The sequence below is a fragment of the Octopus bimaculoides genome, chromosome 29 (genome assembly GCF_046866305.1).
Source record: "Octopus bimaculoides isolate indiv1 chromosome 29, ASM4686630v1, whole genome shotgun sequence".
NCBI lineage: Eukaryota > Metazoa > Mollusca > Cephalopoda > Octopoda > Octopodidae > Octopus > Octopus bimaculoides.
This window is the reverse complement of record NC_142956.1, coordinates 9,756,430-9,773,410: the sequence shown is the minus strand read 5'-3', so window position 1 is coordinate 9,773,410 and position 16,981 is coordinate 9,756,430. Positions and strand designations below refer to the sequence as shown.

At 37.4% G+C, this 16,981-nt stretch overlaps 1 protein-coding gene across 3 annotated transcripts in view; it reads right to left on the bottom strand.

The window, feature by feature from the left end:
* The window catches only part of LOC128251240 (uncharacterized), a 126,426-nt gene that overhangs the window by 27,308 nt on the left and 82,137 nt on the right, over positions 1-16,981 (bottom strand). Inside the window, exons 2-4 of one of the 3 annotated variants that reach the window (XR_016239011.1) lie at positions 9,814-9,981; positions 6,260-7,403; positions 785-4,846 (exon numbers count right to left, since the gene is read on the bottom strand). The gene's annotated coding sequence lies outside the window, so the exon portion shown is untranslated. Of the gene's footprint in view, positions 1-784; positions 4,847-6,259; positions 7,404-9,813; positions 10,203-16,981 lie in introns of those variants that run through there. The other 2 variants (XR_016239012.1, XR_016239013.1) reach the window with 2 other exon arrangements.

The window sequence follows — 16,981 nt, the reverse complement described above, 5'->3', positions numbered from 1 at the left end:
GCAACACCAGGCTGGAATCTAAATTTGGCAGAGTTTCTACAGCTGGATGCCCTTCCTAACGCCAACCACTCAGAGAGTGTAGTAGGTGCTTTTACGTGTTGGAACTCTTTTAAATCAATAAATCAATAAATAAATAAATACATATATATATATATATATATATAAATAAATATTTATATAAATAAGGATAAGATCGATAATATTGATCTTATCAAGTGGCCAGCATGGGAATGAAAACCATCAAAGGTAATAATTATTTAAAATTATAATACAGGGTATCTAAGAGATACCGCCACGCTGAAAAACAGCAGTCAAATCCTGACTATAAATAAATATATATATATAAATAAACAAATATAAATAAATAAGTATAAATAAATAAATGTATGTATAAATATATATATAAATAAATAAATATATATATATTCTGAGTTCAAATTCCGCCCATGTCGACTGTTCCTTTCAACCTATAAGGGGCGATGAATTAAAACGCTAGGGGTCAACGTAATCGACTAGTCCACTTCCTCAAAATATATGTGTATATATATATATGTTTGTGTGTCTGTGTTTGTCCCCACCTCCCAACATCGCTTGACAACCGATGCCGGCGTGTTTACGTCAACGTAAATTAGCGGTTTCGGCAAAAGAGACCGATAGAATAAGTACCAGGCTTACAAAGAATAAATCCTGGGGTCGATTTGACCGACTAAAAAAGGCGGTGCTTCAGCAAGGCCGCAGTCAAATGACTGAAACAAGTAAAAGAGTAATTTTAACGTGTTCCTACCGCCATCTTCGCCGCCATTATTATGACAAACCAACAACAAACACCAGCGCCATCTATCTGTAACGTCTCTATTTTCACCATGACGAGTTACTTCCCTTTGTTTCTCGCCGATCAGAATCTTTAATCTCGGTGGACAAATGCATTTTAGCTTCTAAGATCCCTTTGGGACCGATTATTAATTAAAAGACGAACATTGAGGGGTTAATATAATTAACCACCCCCGCTCGTGCGTATAATTGAAAGGATTACGGACTTTATTATTATTTTTGAAGGCAGAATCGTTAGCAGATCTGAGTTCGAACTACACCTAAGTCGATGGTTCCCTTGATCCTTTTGTTGTTGATAAAATAAGTGCCAGTCAAGCTTCGGGTTTAATATATTCCGACTACCCACTCAACCAAATTTCAAACCCTGTTCTGATAGGTGAAAGAAATATTTCACGTACGAATTTTATTTACCCCGCCTTACTATCATATCCCCTTATACTTACGCGAATGCTTAAAATGAAATATTCTGTGCGAATATATCGATAGCGAAGTATCGTGTCTGGTTGGAACCTCCAGGTTTCCTTTCCTGAAATTGCCTGGCTAAGAGTTCATACGGTTGGAGGAACAATACCGGACACCTCGTAACTATGTTGTGGTACCAACCAGCATGTTACAGAGGGTGTTTAAGAACTCAAAGGTGCATAAAACGGCAGACCCACACAATTGTGGCCCCGACGTTGTCTCCGGATAACTTCCAGACAAATGGGTAAATTTTGCAAAGACGAAAGGGATCAGGACCACACAGCAGGTGGACCCACCAGTCAAATTAAAAAAAAACAGAGAAGCAAGAGATTTCAACTAAAAGTTACATCCATAACGAGAAGAGAAGTAATTAGTATGAAGGTTCATTTGAAGAGAACGAACCCAACAAAGGTAAATTAAATTAGAAAAAAGATTTAGAAATTAAAATAAATTGCAATAGTGGGGGGACAACTTTGGATAGGTTTCAGTGTTATTGACCTCCTCAGGCAACCAGACAATACTAAGATCACACAAGATTTATACATATACATTTAGATATATATATATACACACAAAACGGGGTCTCTTCCTGTCAAGGGTTCCAGATGAGACTACTTTACGGCAGGAAACGCAGGTGAGAGCAGCAGTAATCAGACTCTCTCATTGACCAAATGCCACCTATCAGAGGTTCCAAATAATAGTGTAGCACAGTCAATGGTGGTGCCCCAGCATGACCACAGCTTTAAATATGTTTAAAGACTAGAGATATACATGTGCAATCAAGTATGTGTGCACAGAATTTATATATCTCGCACCATGCACACACAATGTAATTCCGTGTGCACTCAGATCTATCTATCTGTATGCAGCAACATGTGTGTGTGTGTGTGTGTATACAGATGCATCTTACCATCTGGCAAAAACAAGCTGTAATTCACTGAGGTCAAATAAGAGCAAAACATATCTAGAGTTGTCTACCCCGTTCGATACTTCAATAGCAAAAAAATTATTATTTTTTGTGGTGGTGGTCATATTTCTGGGAACAGGGATATAACCTCCTTAAGTACAGGGTGGGCCAAAAGTCACACGCGAAAATATAACATCTTATACTACTATTAATCATCATTATTATTTTGTGTAACATTGAAACACTGTTGGTCGATTATTGTTTTATTTGTTTCAGTCACATGACTGCAGCCATGCTGGAGCACTGCCTCTCAGTCGAACAAATTGACTCTAGGACTTATTTTTTCTAAGCCTAGTACTTATTCTATCTCTTTTGCCAAACTGCTAAGTTACGGGGGACGTAGACACACCATCGGCTATCAAACAATGGTGGCAGGGACAGACAGACACACTAACATGTACACACACACACACACACACATATATATATATATATATATATATATATATATATATATACACGACGGGCTTCTTTCAGTTTCTGTCAACCAAATCCACTCGCAAGGCTTTGGTTGGCCCGAGGCTTAGTGGACACTTGTTTAAAGTGCCACGCAGTGGGACTGAACCAGGAACCATGTGGTTGGAAAGCAAGCTTCTTTACCACACAGCCTGCGCCTGATTAGTGCAAAGAGTCCATGCAACATGCAGTGTGCAGGATAAATACCAATGGTTGCCCCCTCCCCCACCTGTGCTAAACAAAAGTCCAAAGAAACCAGTGCAAAGATCTCTGCAGGAAATTGTGTTCCTTGTACAACAACAAACAATAAAAAAAGCTGCAAATGGTGAATGTTTCGAACCCTTGTGATCAAGATGTTGACATTTGCTAATTAGTTTTGTGTTGTAATTAACCATAAAGTGCTGTTTTTGAAATATGGGGGAGAGGGGGGTCTCAGTGTGTGACTTTGGGCCCATCCTGTATTCTGACAGATTCAAAACTAGCAAGGGAAACAGACTTACCTACCCATAAAGCACCTTTTGTCTGATGCTCTGCCGATTCAGAGACATGACTGCCCTATTAATAATTAACGACAGTAGTAGTAGCAGCAGTACTTGTGGGTGGTGGTGGTCGTCGTGAAAGTAGTTGTAGCAACAGAATTTAGAAATATATTAGAAATAAGGAGGGAGGGATGAGGTGACAATCATGAGTTACCTGCCCCTGAAATTATCAGATTTAAAAATGCGACTGAAATATTGTTAATAGTAAAGCTGTAGTTGTGAAAAAGCAAACGAACAAACGAAAAAAAAAACAGTAACCATGACAACATTACAGACTCCCCCAACACATACATACTGAAGAGGCAGAGAGAGAGAGAGAGAGAGAGAGAGAGAGAAAATAGGGATGGGGGGGGGGGGGGGAGAAAGAGAAACGGGGGCAGTTATGATGGCTAAGGAACTAAATGAAGGGACAACAGACCTACCAGACTATCTAATGGGAAAACATTGAGCACACACAAACTCCCTCACTTTGGTGGGGAGAATAAGGACAGTTTAGCTTAGCCTGGGGCCCAATGAGTTTGATAAGAGTAACAAGAAATCATTATTATTACTATTATTATTATTATTTCTTTTCATTTTAGAAAAACTGAAACATGTCTTTGACAATTCCGGAGCACATTGGACTTGTTTTTCAGTCTGGTTGCGATGGTGCAACAAAACAGAACAGAACAGTTGTGGACATCTCCAACCAAAAGCATCGTGAGAAAAAGCAACATCGCATACAACAGCCGGTCAATTTGTCCGAGAAGTTCATGCAATTCGGTGTGCCCAACACATAGCAAAGTGGACCCCCACCACCGAGATGTCTCTGTCAGAAACAGGCTTTAAAAAGAAAAAAAGTCCAAAGAAATTAGTGCACACATTGTCACAGGGAGTTGATATTCCTCACACAACAATGCAACGAAGAATAAAAGCTACAGACATTTGCTAATTTGTTTTGCTTTCTAATTAAATATAAATGGGTTGTTTTTGAAATGTGCAATAGAGATACTAGAGTCTTAATCTTGGCACATGACCTTTGGCACCCCCTTGTATATATTTCTTACAGAAAGACACATGCACACACACATTTTTAAAGATGTCCCGCTCCCCAGTCCCATTATTCCAATACAACTTTGCTAAAACCTTACTGTATATGGTGCGGTCAGCAACCATTTATGAAAGAAAAATATTATTACACCAAGCTGATAGTGAGAGAAAAGGACAAAAACCAGCACTGCCACCACCACAGCAGAAAAGAAATTTGGCAGATGGCATCTATGTGCACAAGCGTGTCTATATATGGTTAAGGAGAAGCAGCAAGGGGTCAGAGGTTGTGGTATGATGGGGAGGAAGAGGAGGAGGAGGAATAAGGAAGAAATGAAAACAGGAGGCAAGAATGTTGGAAGGGAGATTAATAAGAATAATAATTATTGTAATTTCAATAACATCATCAGTACAAATATGAGCAGGCAGCTAACTCCCCTTCTCTTCTTCTTCTCTCAGTCTGTGTATATATGCATGCGTATATGGACATGTTGTACACACACACGCACACATACACATTTATGTAATGTATAATGTTATATATACCAACATCTATGTGGAAAAGCTGCAAAGACAAAGAAAAAAAACAAAAAAGAAAAAAGATTAGACAATAAAACCACAAATATATATATTTATTTATTAATTTATATATATAAATATATAAATAAATAAATATATTTATATATATATTTATTTATATATATATATTTATTTATTTAATTATATATTTATTTTTATATATATTTATTTATTGATTGATTTATATATGTATTTTTTATTTATATATATATTTATTTATTTATATATTTATTCATTTATATATAGATTTATTTATAAATATATATATATTTATTTGTATGTATATATTTCTTTATATGTATTTATTTATATATTTATTTATTTTTATATTTAATTATTTATATATATTTATTTATATATGTGTTTATTTATTTATCAAATCGTCCAACCCATGCTAGCATGGAAAGCGGACGTTAAACGATGATGATGATGATGATATTTATTAATTTAATTATATATATTTTTTATTTATATATTTATTAATTTATATATATTTATCTATTTATATATGTTTATTTATATTTATTTATTTATTTATATTTATTAATATATATATTTCATCATCATCATCGTTTAACGTCCGCTTTCCATGCTAGCATGGGTTGGACGACTTGACTGAGGACTGGTGAAACCGGATGGCAACACCAGGCTCCAATCTAATTTGGCAGAGTTTCTACAGCTGGATGCCCTTCCTAACGCCAACCACTCAGAGAGTGTAGGTGCTTTTACGTGTTGGAACTCTTTTAAATCAATAAATAAATAAATATAAATATATAAATAAATAAATACATATATATATATATATATATATATATATATATATATATATATATATATATATATATAAATAATGTATATATATATATATAAATAAATATTTATATAAATAAGGATAAGATCGATAATATTGATCTTATCAAGTGGCCAGCATGGGAATAAAAACCATCAAAGGTAATAATTATTTAAAATTATAATACAGGGTATCTAAGAGATACCGCCACGCTGAAAAACAGCAGTCAAATCCTGACTATAAATAAATATATATATATAAATAAACAAATATAAATAAATAAGTATAAATAAATAAATGTATGTATAAATATATATATATAAATAAATATATATATATTCTGAGTTCAAATTCCGCCCATGTCGACTGTTCCTTTCAACCTATAAGGGGCGATGAATTAAAACGCTAGGGGGTCAACGTAATCGACTAGTCCCCTTCCTCAAAATATATGTGTATATATATATATATATATATATATATATATATGTTTGTGTGTCTGTGTTTGTCCCCACCTCCCAACATTGCTTGACAACCGATGCTGGTGTGTTTACGTCAACGTAAATTAGCGGTTTCGGCAAAAGAGACTGATAGAATAAGTACCAGGCTTACAAAGAATAAGTCCTGGGGTCGATTTGACCGACTAAAAAAGGCGGTGCTTCAGCAAGGCCGCAGTCAAATGACTGAAACAAGTAAAAGAGTAATTTTAACGTGTTCCTGCCGCCATTACTATGACAAACCAACAACAAACACCAGCGCCATCTATCTGTAACGTCTCTATTTTCACCATGACGAGTTACTTCCCTTTGTTTCTCGGCAATCAGAAATTTTAATCTCGGTGGACAAATGCATTTTAGCTTCTAAGATCCCTTTGGGACCGATTATTAATTAAAAGACGAACATTGAGGGGTTAATATAATTAACCACCCCCCGCTCGTGCGTATAATTGAAAGGATTACGGACTTTATTATCATTTTTGAAGGCAGAATCGTTAGCACGCCGGGCGAAATGCTTAACGGTGTTCAGTCCGTCTTTACGTTCTGAGTTCAAATTCCGCCGATGTCGACTTATAAGGGGCGATGAATTAAAACGCTACGGGGTCAACATAATCGACTAGTCCCCTCCCTCAAAATATATGTATATATATATATGTTTGTGTGTCTGTGTTTGTCCCCCTACCATCGCTTGACAACCGATGCTGTTCCCGTAACCTAGTGGTTTCGGCAAAAGAGACCGATAAAATAAGTATTAGGCTTCTAAAGTATAAGTCCTGGGGTCGATTTGCTCGACTATAAAGGCGGTGCTCCAGCATGGCCGCAGTCAAATGAAAGTAAAGAGAGCTGGCGAAATGTTTGGCAGCCGTTCGTTTGTCTTTATGTTTCGAGTTCAATTTCCACAGAGGTCGATTTTGCCTCTCGTTCTTTCGGGGGTCGATAAAATAGGTGCCAGTTGACCACTGGAGTCCATGTAATCAACTAGTCCAACATTTTAGGGGTTCTACCCCGACAAGCCACATTCCTAGCGCTCCCCACTCCCATCTAACCGTTACAAACATGCATACAATTCGTATAAATTAATTAAAGAAACTGTCCCTGTCAGATGACCGCACAGACCTATTATGGGGCCAACTGACCCCATAATGGTTTCTGTCAAATGATGTAAGATTAAAAGAAATAAAAGAAAAAATTCCTCAGGTTGATTCATTTGGTTGTAGAATTCTTCAAGGTGGTACTCCAGCATGGCCACGGGCTCGTGCCTAAAACAAGTGAAAAATAAAAAGAAATACAGATTTCTAAGTGTCCGGAGATGCCTGTTCGTGGAATTGCAGTCTAACTTTCGGCTAATTACTCTTAATTGATTTAATTAAATCATTAAAATATATGTTCAGTAATTAAAATTTAATCAAAGATTAGGTTGTGTGTGAGTAAAAGATGGGATGGTCACAACTGGAACGTCTGACTGGATCTGGACTGACCTGGGGTTAAACAACAACTATAGCCACTAATACTAATTACTATACTATACATTAAGATAATGTAGTCCTAGGTACACTATGCCTGAATAAAAGATGGGATGGTCACAGATGGAACATATTCGATCATTGGTCTGTCAGGATCAGGACTGACCTGGGGTTAAACAACAATAATTAATTAAAGAATACAATTAATTAATGAAATGAATCTTTCTGTTTCATCACTGTGTACTTCAAATTAATTAAAATATTTCCCTTAATTATAATTACACCAATCTTCACCATTTGGCCTCAGTTCAGTGACCTGGCAACATTTCTAGCATCCTGGACAAAATGCTTGGCTGCAGCCATGCTGGAGCACCACATTCAAAGGTTGAACCATTCAAGTCGAACCTGGCAGTGTTTTATTTTTAAAGTTCAGTTCTTATTCTATCAGTTTTCTTCTGCCAAACCATTAAGTGATGGGGCCATAAACACACCAACACCGGCTGTGAAGTGGTGGCGGAGGACAAACACAGATACAAGGAGAAATTGCAAAGAGAATCTGGAACTCGACTGAGGAAAGAAAACTCCGAATGACCCATCCTTGTTTTCTTTGTATCATCTCTCTGGATGTTTTGTTGTCCCTTTTTTGTATTTTAAATATATATATATAATAATACAAAGAATATGTATGCATGTATACACACATATATGTACATACTTACATCTACATGTGTATATAGATGCATATCAGGGTACAGGATGTTAGAACAATGAACTACAGACAACAGAACGAACACATAGGAAAACAGAAAGCCACTTGGAATTAATCCTTCGTCAGCTGCCTCTATTCTAACTAGATGTTTTGAAGATATGGAGCCTGGTGTAGCCATCTGGTTTCACCAGTCCTCAGTCAAATCGTTCAACCCATGCTAGCAAGGAAAGCGGACGTTAAACGACGATGATGATGATTCACAAAAAGTATGGGGGTTTAGTTTACAGGTGATTTAAATAATTAGGTACACTAGATAAGTACTGTAACGGATTACTGGGACTCCAGGGTTATAGCTAGGACAGTAGTTATGGAGTCATTGCAGATTTCCAATGCAGCGGATACATAACTTTTATACTGTACACTAAACATTAAGGCAAGGCAAACATTTCATGTAATATACATTATTATTACAGGAAGAAATTAAAAATCTATATAAGATACAAATAAGGAAATAATTTTATTCTCAAATGCAGGATAAGCTATCCATAAACTATCCATGTAAACAACAAATGGATGCATTAGTTTAACGCTCAGGAATAGAGAAAGTCTTTGACGTTTCGAGCCTACGCTCTTCAACTAATATATATATATATATATATATATATATATATATATATATATGTATATATATATATATATATATATATATATATATATATATATATATATATATATGCATACACATACAAACACCACAGGCTTTTTTCAGTGTCCATCAACCAAATCCACTCACAAGGCTTTGGTTGGCCGAGGGCTATAGTAGAAGACACTTGCCCAAGGTGGCATGCAGTGGGACTGAACCCAGGACCATGTGGTTGGTCAGCAGGCTACTTACCACACAGCCACTCCTGTGCCTATATACATATGTGTGTAGTTTATAGATTGGAGACAGGTAGTCTCAACATAGAATACCCTTCGTAGTACTCAAGAGATTTCAACTTGAGCAGGAAGAGGAGTAAATGTAAGGAGAAGCAAGTTAGACATGTTGGTATACAAAAAATATACACATGTATGCACATAAAAAGGTCCAAATTACACAGAATATAAATGGTATCAGGAATTAAAGGGGTTGAATAAGAGCTTTGGGAATCCAGCAGTTGTTTGGGTGGGTGGAGGGGTTTGGTGGTCCAAAATAATGATTGTAACTTGATTCCATCATTGGGTAACACCAGCCTCTGTCTTCAGGGAAGAATTTTACATTTGGGGTGTTGACAGAATGCACTGTGCTTTTTTATTAACAACAAGGGGCCACAAAAAGCATGTGGGGACATATAACATATGAAAAATGAATTTATACAAATGAGGATGAGACGGCCACCCTGGCTCCACTGCAGGGTGGTTATGTCTTTACAATTAATTTCATCGTTTATTGTCTATTTACAATTATATCCTTTTTTTTTTTCAAACAATTTTTTTCTCAATAATTTTTTTACTTACCATTTGATTGCCATGTTGTATTTCACCGTATTCTGGGGGGACGAGGTTCATTTTTCCCCTCTGGCCCTAATGTGGTTTACTTCCAATGGAAACGATTCTTCATCTGATGATGATGATGACGACTGAGGAGACAACCCATCAAGGAGTGGGGCGACTCCTTTACTGAAACTGAAAAGAAAAATGAGAAGCAAAAAAAAAAAAAAAAACCCCAAAAAAGTACCTTTTACAAATAAATAAAAGTGACAGGTGGTGGTGGGAATAAGGGACAGCAGGGGAGACTCTAATATGTCTCCCTTCCCCTGTCTGGAAAAAATTGCCAGAAGAGAAATTCATCATAAGACAATTCATTGTGACCATATTATCTTTTATTTGTTTTGGTTCATTAGACTGTCGCCCTGCTGGAGCAGCACCTTTAGTTGAACGAAGCGACCCCAGGACTTATTCTTTGTAAGCCTAGTACTTGTTCTATCAGTCTCTTTTGCCGAAACGCTAAGTTACGGGGATGCAAACACACCAACATCAGTTGTCAAGCGATGGTGGAGGGACAAACAGACACGCATATATATATATATATATATACATACATACACAACAGGCTTCATTCAGTTTCCATCAACCAAATCCACTCACAAGGCTTTGGTCGGCTTAAGGCTATAGCAGAAGACTCATGCCCAAGGTGCCATGCAGTGGGACTGAACCTGGAAGCATGAGGTTGGAAAGCAAGCTTCTTAGCACACAGCCACTCCTATATGATATATATATATATATATATATATATATATATATACTATGGGCTTCTTTCAGTTTCCGTCTACCAAATCCACTCACAAGGCTTTGGTCGGCCCGAGGCTATAGTAGAAGACACTTGCCCAAGATGCCACGAAGTGGGACTGAACCAGGGACCATGTGGTTGGTATGTGCAAGCTTTTTACCACACAGCCACACCTGCGCCTCTATCAACATTTAAAGAAAAGAAAACTACAAAAGCTTTTACGAAAGCATTAATTAAGAAAGTCTTTATGAATAAATATAAAAAAAACCTGATGGGATCCTTCAAACCGAAATTTCTTTTGATGAATTTTTCTTCAGCAAAATTTCTCACAAATTCCACTTTGTAGGAAAGACCAAAAAAAAAAGGAAAACCCTTGTTTTGTTTGCCACTAAATGTATTTATTGCACATTAACCGGCCTAACCCACAACAGCAACGGTGTCCGGCTGCCAGTGGGAGCATACTACAATGCAGACTGTTCATAAATTTTTTTTGTTTATTGTTTCTCGCATAAAATTGTTTTCCAAGAGTATTTGATCCGACACATACATGAAGACACACACACACACACACACACACAGAGTAAGAAACACACACACAGAGTAAGAAACATACACCCACACACATATATGCACTCAAAATTCTTGCGCCCTTTCCACTACTCCAGCTCACTTTTATATATATATATATATATACACCCACCCCCACTAACCCTCCTCCCTTCCCTCCCCACCCACGCCCACCTCATCGACTACTCAGGCGTTTGTAGCCCTGGTGTATGTCTATTTCGTCCTTGAATGCCAAGAGTCCAAGCTGTGCGTGTCACGCCTCATTCAGGGCCTTCGATTGGATGCAGCTGCGATATTGCTTTGGGGTGAGGCTGGGGTCGCATGTTTTTTCGTGGTACAGGTTGAATATCCCCGGATCCGTTGCCCTTATCACCAGGAACTTGCTGCGCACGTACTTCTGGTAGAGCAGCACGTCCTCGCCGACCCAGCCGGTGATCTGCTCGTCGAATCCACGGATGGTGAGGAAGTCTGACTTGTACTGACACGTTATTCCATAACCGAAATCCCTCCAGAACCCTGTGTCCCTCGATATCACCAATTGGTCCTTCTCCGGGGGTATGAGCATGTCGTGGAGGGAATAGGCGACGTTGGGGTTATACAGGCTGAAAACAATAGGGTAGTAAACACGTTTGTCTGGAGTTGCGTTCAGTCGACATCGCTCCAAGAAGTTCACACCGAACACAATGTCGACATCGCAGAAAAACATGAGTACATTGCTGTTGCGCCAGTTGAGGGCACCAACCTGAAGCCCTTGGCCACGCGAGAACTTCTCCTTCAGGCTGATCAGCTTGATATATTTAACCTTGTAAGTGTGGGCCATCCCTGACAGCATGTCCTTGACCGTGGAAAGTCCCTCCTTGCCAAAGTACACAACTGTGAGAAACACTCGTTTGTCCTGCAGAACGCAAGTGCGCACAAAACGGTCGAGGAACAGGCGGAAGGTCGCTGTCCGTCCGGAGAGCGGAAGGATTAAGTTGATCCATTTTCGTATTCACCCAGTTTTTCGTGATCAACTGCATGGGGCCGAAAGGCCGGATCACGGAGAGCTTTGAGTAGTAGTTTTTCATGCCAGGTCGGTCAATGTCGTGGAAGTAAAGCTCGTAGTGTGAACCACTTGTTGGATCGGTACGGTAAATGCCCTCGGCAAAGTTCTCGGCGCCATATTGGCCCATCCCTTTGCGGTTTTCATTCAGTTGGTCAACTGAGAACTGAATCACCTCACTGAGGTCTTTCTTCTTGAAGCCAATTGGTTTCTCGACGACCCTTTTGCCAAGACCAGGTTCTACGAGGAAGATTCGAGTGGCTGAAAAACGATTAAAAGGAATGAGTTCATACTCAGACTTGAGTGGCACTCCGTGGAGTATCTCTGCTGCCCTTATTTGTTCCAAGAAAAACCGAGTGTTTACGTCGAGTACTTGGACCTTGCTCTCTGTTGGAATATTTTTCTTGACTTCAGCTTCATCTTTGCTGTCGGTACCTTGCTCGTTTTTATTCTTAATTTCACCATTATCATCATCATCGTCATCATTATTATTATTATTATTGTTGTTGTTCACTGGATCCAAAAATATCCTGCACAAGCCCTTGATTGAACCTACAAAAGTACTGCTACTACCTTAGCCCATCAAACTGGGTTTGATGAAACAATTTGTTAAATCTTTGCCTGTAGATGGACCATGTTTGCAGTATCTCACAAAAAAATTCCCAAATATAGCCAGTGAGAAAATTGTTGTTGTCGGCACTCTGTCGCTTACGACGTCGAGGGTTCCAGTTGATTCGATCAACGGAACAGCCTGCTCGTGAAATTAACGTGCAAGTGGCTGAGCACTCCACAGACATGTGTACCCTTAACATAGTTCTTGGGGATATTCAGTGTGACACAGTGTGACAAGGCTGACCCTTTGAATTACAGGTACAACAGAAACAGGAAGAAAGAGTGAGAGAAAGTTGTGGTGAAAGAGTACAGCAGGGGTCGCCACCATCCCCTGCCGGAGCCTAGTGGAGCTTTAGGTGTTTTCGCTCAATAAACACTCACAACGCCCGGTCTGGGAATAGAACTGCGATCCTATGACCGCGAGTCCGCTGCCCTAATCACTGGTCCATTGTGCCTCCACAAGTGAGAAAATTAAAGTAGGAATATTTGTTGGTCCTGACATTTGTAAACTAATGAAAGACCCAGATTATGAGAAATCCATGCATGAATCTCAAAATCAGGCATGAGTGAGCTTCAAGTGTGTTGTTGAGAATTTTTTGGGAAACAATAAGTGTTCAAATTACAAAGACATAGTTGATACCATGTTTCAAAACTTCAAAAAACTTGGGTGCAATATGAGTGTTAAAATGCATTGTTTTCACCCACACCTTGACTATTTCTTGGAGAATTTTGGCAATCTGGGTGAAGAGCATGGTGAGAGATTTCACCAGAACATAAAAAAAAATGGAGAGGAGATACCAGGGCAGCTGGAACATAAACATGATGGTGGATTACTGGTGGACCCTGACTGCAAGCAACTACAAAAAGTTGAAAGAAAATCAAAAAAGGAAAAAAAGAAAGTTTGAAAAGGAGTAAAATTACTTTAAAGCCATGGTAAGTGCATTAAAAATATATATTTAGTCAGCATGTAAGACTATATACATTGTTCATATCTTTTTTGTTATTGTTCTAGTCATTTGTTCTTAATTTCATCATACTTCTATCTAAAAGTCTGCCACAAAATGACAAGAAAAATCATCATATATTTGGCAGCCATTTGTGAAAAATCTGTACAGGACAGGCAAAAATTAAAAACATATTTGAAATCAGCATTAAAAAATGGTTCAGAATCACCTATAAGTAGTCAATCATCATTTACTTCATTTAAAAATGCTGAATTTTGTTATCTACTGATCTGTAAGCATTTCATTGGGATTCACAATAAAACAAGGAGCAGCAAGGCATTAATTGAGTGGAAATGAAATTGAAACAAATTCGATTTTATGAAAGTTAAATAGGAAATTACCAAAATGTAATTTTAAGGTGACAAAAATTCATAAACAAGTAGCAAAAGTGTGGGGGTGTGGGGATAAAAGAAAGAAAAATGGTTTTGATGGTGGAGAGGAAAAATATTAAAAATGGCAACTGAGGATTTTTTTTTTTCAAAAATGAATTGATATTTTCAGAGGCATACCTACATAAGTGTGCCCCCACCTTGGTCTTTGTTGACTCATTACAGACAAATGTATATTTTTTAATGACATTTCCTACAAATTCCTTCAGATGGTGTAGATACTTATTATATTGGAATTTGTGAAAATTCTTTCCATGGGTGAGAAAAGTTTCGGAAAATTCGCATGAGTTGGCTTTCAGAAAAAATTGTTCAGTACATGGTATTGAAAAGTCACAACAATGAAAAGGACCTGGTGTCAGTTGTCTTGCTTTCCTATGACTTACTTTCAGGTTTATTTAATTCCGGGTGCATTGAGAAGATATTCTATTATATCTAAAAAGCAGCCAGCCCACGAACTAACAATAACAACACGCACACCTTGTGTAAGTGTGTTCAATATATATATATATATATATATATATATATATATATATATATATATATATATATATATATATATATATTATATTATATGTATTTATTTTCTCCTAGTTAATAATTAACTCCGACAAAATAAATTGGTTAATAGATACCAGGGTAGCAAAGATCACAAAATGACTGTGGTGTAACTCCTGTTTATGAGGTAGAAACTCCTTGTTATTTTGGGTACTTGAGTAAATATATAAATTTAGTAAATGGAGTAAAACGCATATGTTAACTGAATACTTTTATTTCCAACATATGTTTCGAAGATTACAAATTATACCCTCCATAGGAATAGGTGATGTTGATAAAAATGTAATCTTATGTAATATATATATATATATATATATATATATATATATATATAAGAGTAATTTTACATAATACTATATAAATATGAACCTTGCAACTTAAAGCTGATGTGGGATGCAGAAATGTATGTGATCTACTATTGAAACTTGTTAACTTCCATCCTTGTAGTTGTAGCTGTGTGGTAAGAAGCTTGCTTTCCAACAACATGGCTCTGGGTTCAGTCCCACTGCATGGTGCCTTGGGTAAATGTCTTCTACTACAGCCTGAGGCCAACCAAAGCTGTGTGAGTGGATTTGGTAGACGGAAACTGAAAGAAGCCCATTGTATATGTGTGTGTGTGTGTGTGTGTGTGTGTGTGTGTATCTTTGTGTCTGTGTTTGTTGCCCCTCCCAACCCCACAGCTCGACAATTGTTGTCGGTGTATTTTCATCCCTGTAACTTAGTGGTTTGGCAAAAGACTCTGATAGAATCTTATTCTGTCAGAGTCTACTAGGCTTTAAAATATCAGTACTAGGGTTCATCTATTCAACTAAAAATTCATGGTGCTGTCCCAGCATGGCCACAGTCTAATGACTGAAAGAAGTACAAGAATGAAAGAATATATATATATATTGTCAGGTCTTAGAATCTGCTACTAGTAACCTGAAATCCAGTACTACCTGAAACCCAGTCAGAAAATCCAATGCCAATACCTGTCTCAGATTTCTTGTGGGTTATTCTTTGGGTGGGAAAAGCCTATGGGAGAAAACCCAGACAGAAAATCCTGAAGTTACATACTGTCATAGAGCACTGCTTGTGGCTTTGGCTATATGCTATGACCTACACCTGTCATTCAGTCATCTGGGTCTTTCATGAAAACAGCTGTCTTACCTCAATTTACCCTGAATGTGCAGAGACAGGTGGAGAGAGCTGCTGAGGCTCTGTGTAAATAAGGCTGTTTTACAGTGATTCCTCAAAAGGTAAATACATACTCATTTTGACCCTTCACAAATTCCCAAATTTTATTTTGGCTTTTTTGGGAGCAACTGCCTTCAAAGTCTCATATTGTTGTTCAATGCTCGAAATGAGAAGTAGATGGACAACCAACAACTGATGAAGGGTCGTTCTTTATGTTACTTGTCTTGTTTTCCATTTGTTTCTCTCATTGTTTGTGTACCCAACTTTGTTTTCGTATTTCATGCTGTTTACATTTTGTGACGTCCTGTACCCATATATGCATATATATATATATATATATATATATATATATATATATATATATATATGTATGTATAAAGAGAGAAAAAGATAAAGAGACCAATGGCAAAGCTAGAATTATATTTTATGTATAAAGTCTTACGGTGTTTCAGGGAAAATCCAATGTATCCCTTCATCAGAGACGGTAATAGTGGAAGAATAGATTATTACCTCTATAAGAGGAGATTTGTAGTAAGAAGTGAGAGCGATGCTCTGAAGAAAGAACAAAGAAGAGACAATACTTGGAGTGTAGCTTCATTCCAGCAATAAACATCCATGTAAAGAATCCTTGTGGGTATTTTCCAGAGATAATTGTAGTAGCAAAGGTGGATATATATCATATCGTGTCCGGAGTACTCTGTGCATTGTTTACTCAAAGGATAGTCCGAATCGACTATCCTTTGAGTAAACAATGCACAGAGTACACTGGATATGATATGATACATATCCACCTTTGCTACTACAATTATCTCCGGAAAATACCCACAAGGATTCTTTACATGGATGTTTACTGCTGGAATGAAGCTACACTCTAAGTACTGTTTCTTCTTTGTTCTTTTTTCAGAGCATCGCTCTCACTTCTTACTACAAATCTCCTCTTATAGAGGTAATAATCCATTCCTCTACTATTACCGTCTCCGATGAAGGGATACATTGGATTTTCCCTGAAACACCCGTAAGACTTTATACATAAAATATAATTCTAACTTTG